This window comes from Anser anser (assembly GCF_964211835.1).
Source record: "Anser anser genome assembly, chromosome: 1".
In the NCBI taxonomy this organism is placed as follows: domain Eukaryota; kingdom Metazoa; phylum Chordata; class Aves; order Anseriformes; family Anatidae; genus Anser; species Anser anser.
The window spans coordinates 11,586,948-11,595,675 of NC_139720.1; the positions used below are offsets into that span (position 1 = coordinate 11,586,948).

The 8,728-nt window shown below is 37.6% G+C and overlaps 1 protein-coding gene across 6 annotated transcripts in view; it reads right to left on the bottom strand.

Annotated features, from left to right (window-relative positions):
- The window catches only part of CD36 (CD36 molecule (CD36 blood group)), a 39,555-nt gene extending 31,092 nt beyond the window's left edge, over window positions 1-8,463 (bottom strand). Inside the window, exons 1-2 of one of the 6 annotated variants that reach the window (XM_083807594.1) lie at window positions 7,565-7,732; window positions 6,444-6,487 (exon numbers count right to left, since the gene is read on the bottom strand). The gene's annotated coding sequence lies outside the window, so the exon portion shown is untranslated. Of the gene's footprint in view, window positions 1-1,875; window positions 1,997-6,443; window positions 6,488-7,564; window positions 7,733-8,331 lie in introns of those variants that run through there. The other 5 variants (XM_083807596.1, XM_083807597.1, XM_083807595.1 and 2 more) reach the window with 5 other exon arrangements.
- Between the last annotated feature and the right edge of the window lie 265 nt (window positions 8,464-8,728).

Here is an 8,728-nt window from a genome sequence, read left to right on the forward strand (position 1 = left end):
AGTATTATTAATTATTTCCATTGGAGGTGTCTTCATAGGATGCTGTCATGAGGATGCTCATTAGGAGTCTCCCAGCTTTCCTCTTTAGCTACACTGCTTTCTTCATTACTGATTTGTCTCTTCTAAGAAAAGGCAATTCCAGTTGCTCACACCTGTCCATGGAGATATTCCCTACCATGCCTATTTTCTTCATTTGCAGGTTATGGGGTTCAGTATGCACTATTAAGAAGGGAGAACATCTACTGCTCATTTTTTCTTGTCGGTGTTTTGTGTTTTTTTTTTTGAAACCTAAAATGTAAATTACAAGGCACTAAAACAAATGTAATGAGGCTCAGTTTGCAACATATATATGCTGAGTTTTACTAGCTAATTTTGTGACATAATATTCTGTACTCATCATGTATAGGCAAAATCACTTTTGGCAAGCTGTGCTCTGTGGTGAAATGAGGACAGCCATGTTCAACTGCAGAAACAGCTAAAGGGATTTGAAGCTAAGGGAGAAGCTGTGCACTTTCAGATGTCAGTTATTTCTCAGTTTTATAAAACAGAAAAAAAAAAGGAAAAAGCATAAGTACTTAATGATACTTCTATCTTCTCTGGCTTTAGATCAGAATTCAGAGGTTATAGGGGAGAAAACAGACAGAGAGAAACAGAGAAATGACAGAAAAAAATATGTATATCACTGGAATCCCCAGTGATATGACAACAGACAAACTACCTACACAAAGAGAAATTGTCAAGAAAGAGAACTAATATAAATGACAGTCACATGCATGATGAAGACAGAAAACCACAGGAAGCAGAACAGGTCAAATGCGTTTGTCAGCCCCATATGAACTATATCCATATTTGTTTCCAGAAATAAAGAGACTACAGATGAGAAAATTCTGATGAGATGAATGTAATTCCTGGCTTTTCTAGGGATTTTATAGTAAGGCTTTTTGGAAATCACTCTCTTTGGGTTGTTTTCTAAATATAGAAAGAGTGAATGAGAATAAATATAGATGTCATGAAATCTAAACACTCAATGACCCCCTTTTTCCTTTTTTTTTTTTTTTTTAAGTTAAGAAAGATTGTGCCTGTTGGGGGATGACTTTTCTTTATGTTTCTGAGGGGTATCCACATAAATGTTTTCACATTCCTTTAGGAATTCTTTGATACATGATATGGCATGACTTTGAATTCTGCACTTCCACAATTACAGGAAAAAAAAAAAACAGGACTTTTCTTCATTTATCTATAATAAACATGTAAAAATATAAAAACTAACCTTAACATGAAGTGAAGTTCTACAAAAAATGTTGTACCTTACTCAGTAGGGAAAGATTTAAGAATTCATATGACAAAAAAAAAAAGTCTCCTATCCCCAAATATGCTCTTTCTAATTCAACACACTTGTGCTCTCTCATGTGCACTTAATTTGACTGAGTAAGACAACGAGGAAGATGAATCATCTGAAGAAGAAAATGTGCAATATGCCACCATCTGAATGGGAATTTTACCCTTGTAGATTTATGGAGATATTAGGAGATGTTCCTTTAAACAGAATGAAGTATTTTGTATTTATGAAAGATAATGAGGTTTCCTATGGAAATGAAAGCCTTCTGCGTATAACTTAATCACGTAATACATAAGTAGCATGTGAGCTTTCCACCTGGACCAGCTTCAACAATTTACTTCACTGCTATTGCCTATGAGCCTCTTCTAGAGTGAACATCATCAATATTCAGGTACTGCCTAAAAAGGACTTGAATATATAACACCAACACAATAGAAAAAAAAATATTTAGAACTTAATTTTCTTTTCCTAAATGATATGTTCACTGTCTTTGTCTCAGGTGCTCTCTCTGTGACTGGTATTTTGTAACATCTTACTTTCCAAAAGCCATGGCAGAGATCAGAGGTACGCAGCATAAAGACTTCATTTTGAAGGAAAGAAATATCAAAATATTTCAGATTTTTCAGTTTGGCTTTTAGTGTCTTCTCTCTTTAGGACCTAAATGAAAAGAAAGACAGCTTCATAGTGATGATTCTTTTTGTTTGTTTGTTTAAAGTTATCTACAAATACTTGTTGCAATGACTTTATACAGGTGAAAAGGAGGCATCCAGCTTAACAAAGATGAATTGTTTTCCTGTCCTCCCTATGGAGAGGCATGGGAACTTCAGTGGATTTTTAACGTCTACCTTAAATGCTTATCTTAGGCAAAGAGGCATCATATCCTTTGGACATACTGATATTTCATCTTTAACTCCAGAGAACCTAGATGACTCAACTTAGACACCTAACTTTTAGATGGTTAATGTTGGAATGATTCCACTTAAAACTCCCCAGAAAGGTTTTCAGTTCCTCCCTTCATCGGTGTGCTATACCAGCTATACAAGGTTCTAGTTGAAAAACAAGAAGAAAATGTAATGAGAAAAGTTCAAAATATTTACCACCTGACATTAGTGAGCAGTTTTGAAAAAGACTGAAGTAGACTGTTGTAGCTTTTCGCCCACCTCACATCATAAACTTTTACTGTAGATGTGTTGTCCTTCAAGGTTTTCCAGTGTATGCCCTAAGGCATACTCCAACCTCATATCAGCAATGTGCACTTGCAGCTCAGAAGACCGTCCGTGTCCTGGGCTGCATCAAAAGAGGCATGACCAGCAGGGAAAGGGGGAGGATTGTCCCCCTCTACTCTGCCCTCGTGAGGCCTCACCTGGAGTACTGCATCCAGGTTTGGGGACCCCAGCACAAGAAGGTTGTGAAGCTGTTAGAGCAAGTCCAGAGGAGGACCACAAAGAAGCCTGGAGCACCTCTTCAAAGACGAAAGGCTGAGAGCTCTGGGGCTGTTCAGCCTGAAGAGAAGGTTCCAGGGAGACCTCACTGTGGCCTTTCAATACTTAAAGGAGTCTTATAAAAAAGATGGAGAGGGACTCTTTCTTTGGGTAGATAATGATAGGACAAGCAGGAATAGTCTTAAACTAAAAGAGGATAGATTTAGAATAGAGGCTAGGAAGAAATTCATTACTCAGAGGGTGGTGAGGCACTGGAACAGATTGCCAGAGAAGCTGTGGTTGCCCCATCCCTGCAGGTGTTCAAGGCTAGGTTGGATGGGGCCTTGGCCATCCTGATCTAGTGGGTGGCGTCCCTGCCCATGGCATGGGGGTTGGAACTAGATGATCCCCAAGGTCCCTTCCAACCCAAGCCATTCTATGATATCAAGTAGCCTTTGGCCTGCTTCCGCATGAAAAAAAAGATCCTCCCAAGGATGCATTAATATCTGATCTCCCATCACAAGAGCTTGGAAAAAACATTCTAAACTGCTATGTAGCTATACACTAGTGTGTCCTAACTGCAGTTTTCCCAGCTCTGTGGAAAGTGTTAGGACCTAAGATATTGTCCCTTGTGATTCTCAATGTATCCTGATGATATGGAAGGCATGTTAAATACCATTTTAAGAAGGTATTAATACTCACGCCAGCTTGGCAGCAGTACAGTGGAAACAGTGTGATATATTTGGCTCCTGCCAATGATGTGTGTCTCTATAAAACTGTAACTAAGTTCTTTAAGGGCAAAATGAGTGATAGAAAACCCAGCAGCTATTTCAGTTCATTTTACCCAGAAATACATATTCTGCTCTCTTCTTAGCATGCATACACTGCTGCTTTTCTCAGTCCTCAAAGTTACAGTTAAAAATATCTTTAAGTGATTTTAGCAGGAGAATCAGGTGAAGGAAGCATAAGAGAGGTAATGATAAAGCCAACTTTTACTCTTCCACTCCCACCGGTTCATGTGAGTCATTCAGAATGTAAGCAGGAAGGAAGTTTTTAGAACTGAACCAATACAGAAAATGTAATATAATAACTCAACCTTCTGAGTGAGTCTGAAGCAGCACAGGGTCTGTTAGCCGAAGGACCATGTCATCCTGTTATTGCTAGAGACTTTTCGCTCTGAAACCTAAGGAGGGCACCAAGAGGAGGCTTCTATTGTAAGGGAGAAAATTTTTGAAAGCAGGTATCTTTTGAAAGTCAAGAGAAATTTAATAAATCTTGTCCCCACTTGGACATGTTCCACTTTTTTCAAAACTCTGCTCCTTGGCTTAGAAGTCACAGAATAATGGAGTAATTCAAAACTCCTTCACTGCTGCAATACCTGATTGGGAAATAGTCACCATAATGAATCATCCCAAACAGGCAGTGGCAGTGACTCCGATGAATGACTGGGTAGTCCTTATACTAGCTTTTGCCCTTCCAGCTACACTATAATTTTGACTGTGTAATAGTCAAGGACAACATACTTAGAAGTTACTTCCAATGAATGAAGAGGTAATTTTAAGGTCATTTTTTTGGTGACTTCTCTAGTGATGGAGACCTGTCAAATTGACATCCTTTTTTTTCAGTTGACATATTCCAGACCTGGAGAGATATCCTTGATCTGAGCACCACACAAATCTTTCCCAGGACTTTACTTCTGCCACAAACACAAGGCATTAAAGCCGTATTACGAGCCCATATCCAGGGGAGAGAAAAAAAAAAAAAAAAAAAAAAAAAGGCAAGCCTGCTAACCCTCAGGCCAACAATAGAAGAAAGCTTTATTTAAACAGTCCCATGTCCTGGGACAATTCCCCAGTCCCACTTTGAGAATCAGAACCAGTAATTGGGATAGTATCAGGAGATCCAGACCTCTGCCAGGGAGGTGGAACTCTTCCAAAAGAAAGGGCAACACAGAAAGTCATTTGGACAAAGTCCAGAACAAAGCCCTTCCTTATCAAGCTTTGTCCCTCAAGGAGAAATCTCAGAGACTACAGCAATGCCAGTGCAGAACCAATGGAAACACTCTCAGAAAACCAGATTTTCCACTTCAGCTGGCAGCAGCAGTTCTGGGTCTTGCCTACCAGTCTGCGTAAAGAAGCAGTACTCAGACTGTTTTCAAGAAAATGTTCTCCAACTGTCAAGGAGTTTTTTACCTTTTATAAACTTTCCCTGTGGACAATTATATAACTTTATACAACAGAAACTTTTAATATGTTTCCTTATAGTAAAGGAGGTGGGGTTTTTTGTTTGTTTGTTTATTTTCTGCTTGAAGTATTAATGTGCTACTTTTGTGAGCATGGCAATGAAAGATCTTTCAACTTTTTTATATCTTACTTGAAAAGATATTTAATTATAACAATCCAAATATATAACATAGATCACAAGCACACACACAAAAAATGAAAATATAAAATTGTCTTTGCTACAAGAGATACCTTGGCAGCAGTTAAAGATCTAGAGAGATTAGGAAAATATATGAAGAGTTATTGCATGTTAGGAAACATTAACAACTATGAAGAACAGATCAGTAGAAAAAGTTCTAGTGGTGATTTCTGTACTTTAACAGTGAATGAAACACTCAGCTAACAGATACCCTGAACTTCTCCAATTACATACTTTTCCAATGCTAAGATCTGACATTATACTTTCAGATGAAACCACATTACAGAAATATGCATATAACTATCAGTTACACAAAACGCAGTTCCAAAATGTAATAACTTAACTTGGAAAAAAAAAACCAAAAAACTACTTTTCTGACCATTTTCATGGCTGTGCCCATAATATAAATATTTATGAAGTATAACTTGAGAACAGAAAAAAAATCCCCAATACTGGACAACTACAGACTACACTTCTTATATAAATAAGGCATTTTTACCAAATTTATTTTCTTTTAAACCTAAGTTAATATCATAGTGATTACATCATCTATGAAAGAATCAGATCATTAAAATAGCACAAGTTATTAGTATTTACCTTATCTTGAAGGTTTTTCCAACCTAAATGATTCTAAGGTTTTATGATTATTCTATATTTACTGAGCTGATCTCAGGACTTCATGTCAAAATGAATTTAAGATATGTTACATCAGCATCTTTACTGGTCATGAATTATAATTTTAAATCTACACAGACATGTAAATTTACTGCCTATTCCTGTATTTAATAATTATGTCAGTATTTTCATGTCGATTCATAACACATATAAAATGTATGCACTTAAGATCAGCCATACACTTGATATTTCTTTTCTTTTATATTTGTATAATAAATACATATAGTCCTTTGTATCACAGACTTTTATGTACAAAGCAATGATTCATAGGCAAATATTATATATACTTCTAATAAAGTTTAATCTTTGACAATTTTCCTTTTAATTGTAACTTGTAATTAGCAATATATTAATATACAATTAAATATTTTGATTAATATTATATTTACTCTTGCTAAATTTTTGTAAATAGGCTCTTCATATAATTTTAAACAAGCAAGAAATAGAGGCTGAATTATATCTGTCTTTGATCTTAATAATTCTAATATATAAGAGTATAGGATGCAATAGCATGCTCACAAGATACTAATACAATGCCCAGCTCTGTGCTGATAAACTGCATTTAGTTCAAGAGTAGGTTTACATACCTGTATGGAGGGAGACCTGCTCTCACAACCCTTGCCACCAGGAGCTGCAGAGTTGCAGAAGAGCCAGCTAACTTAGCTCCTTATCCACAGGAAAAAAAAAAAAATGCTGTAGCAACCCGATAGCAACCTAGGCTGCCCTGTGAGTACATTGATGATCAGCCAGAAAGGGAAAAAGAAAGTTGCAGAGACCTTCTAAACTCCTTACTGTCTCAAGTGATAAGAAAGTGGTACGATTTCTGAGCCAAAATTAACACTCTTTCACCCTTCTGCTTTGCAAGAAAGACAAGCTCCAAAAAGTCCTTTTAACATCAGCCTCTGCCTCTGAGCTCCTTACCCTCTGCAATAACCCAACACTTCGAGGCAATGTATCAGGTCCCTGTTGACAATCCAGAACAAGCCTAATTGACTTTGGTCTTTGCAATAACTCTTTGCAAACTCAGTCTAAATTCTAGTTAATCCTCACAAGACTGTGGAAGCCAGGTAAGGAGTTTCATACTAGATAGAACTCTTCAGATTTGGGCTTATTATACTTGGTTACATAAAGCACAGAGACAGGTCAGAATGAGGGATCGCAGCCATGCATGCAGCTGTTCGAATTAATGGGATTTTCTAATGACTTTCGCAGGCTTTGATACAGAGCTTTGTTGTCTAAAAGAACATATAAGTCAAGTGACAGTGTTATTGCTTCCTTCTGCCTTCCTTTTTGGATCCTTGCAAGATCCTTTTATCATAGCAGTGATGAATTGTTAAGGTTTTTAGTAATTTTGGGATTTGAACAACAGATTGAGGCACCTCCTTCCAGACAGTTACAGCAAATAGCAACAGTGGGCAGCCTGTCCGCGATGGACTTCATAATTAAAACAAAAGCTGTTCCAGAGGGTTAACAGCACCCTGAGGTGAGTTAGTATGACAAGAACTATAAAGCTACTTGCCACGTGTAGTACCTCAAGAGGCACCCAATGGCATAAAACTCTTCTCTTTACCTTGTTTTCTATGATGCTCTATCTCTAGTTAGTCAGAAAATGAAGAAAAAAGAGAAAGGAAGGGAAAAAAATATTCCAGAAATTTCCATTCATGGATATTTTCTGACCTATTCACTTATGTAAATGCTGTTTTTCTACCTTTGGTCTTTTTGGAGTCCTGTTGGTGGCTTCCTGTGTGGCTTTTACAGCTGCAGCTTCCAGTTTGTTGCCAGACTTCCCCTCTGTCTTCCTTTCTATATGTGATTCCTTTTACTTGTTTCCTTCCCAGATAATCTCCTCCCTCCTCCAGCTCCCTGCCTATCTCTCCCACCTTCCACCCTATCATCTCGGCACTCATTCCTCCATCAAGAATCTCCTCTCATCTGTCTCCTCCCTCACCAAATCATCTTCTAGTTTTTCTTTCCCCACTTCCAGAATTTACAGCTTTGCATCAATTCCGACCTTGTCCCTTGTCATTAGCATTTATATTATAGAGATATTCTATGATATTTTACCAAATCTCTCATGTTACTTTTTTTTCCTCTCTTCTCTTACTTCCCTTCCCTCTGCCTGAAGTCCTGGTATATGTCTCCCCACACTATCACTTAATCAAAAGCTGATTGCAACTGAAAGACAGTTTTATCAGTGCTCTTTAGTACACAGATAAATCTTATAATAAAAGGTTAATTATAAATAATGATCAGTGATTGGTGTCTTAATCCTGTAATGTGTTCTTGTTTGTGTTCCTTCCTAAGGCCTCAGAATAATAAAACTCATGATGTTCCTGCCCACAACTTTTTCCCTGCTCAGCTGTCATTCAGCACTCTTTTTGAAGTCCTCCAACTCCTAAGAAAATGATTCTTGATACACATACACAAAGATGCAGATGTGCCAGGTAAGGAAAAGGAACTTTACACTCCACTTACCTGCGCCAGAACCGAGGCAGGATTGAAGAAGAGGCTGGGAACAGCTTGGACTTCTCTGAATGTGGAAACAGATTCAGTGCAGGAGTAGAAATTTTGGACTACCAAAAACAGTGCTGTGTCCTTCCATCCCACAACAGCTAAAAAGGAAAGGGAGTGTATCCTTCCCCTCTGTCTTATGCTTTGAGAAGTTGGGGCACTCGTTAGTGTTAGGCATTTAAAAACAATTCTTAAAATTACATAGGATAAAGATTACAGAATTGTAAACATGCCATCACAACATGAAGCACCCCAGGCATGTTTGTGGTGGAGTGCACACCCTCTGTCTAATTATACTCAGGCTTCTCTGTTTGGGGCAAAAAGTAACAATAGTCACTTATCAGATTCCCAAAATGGTATT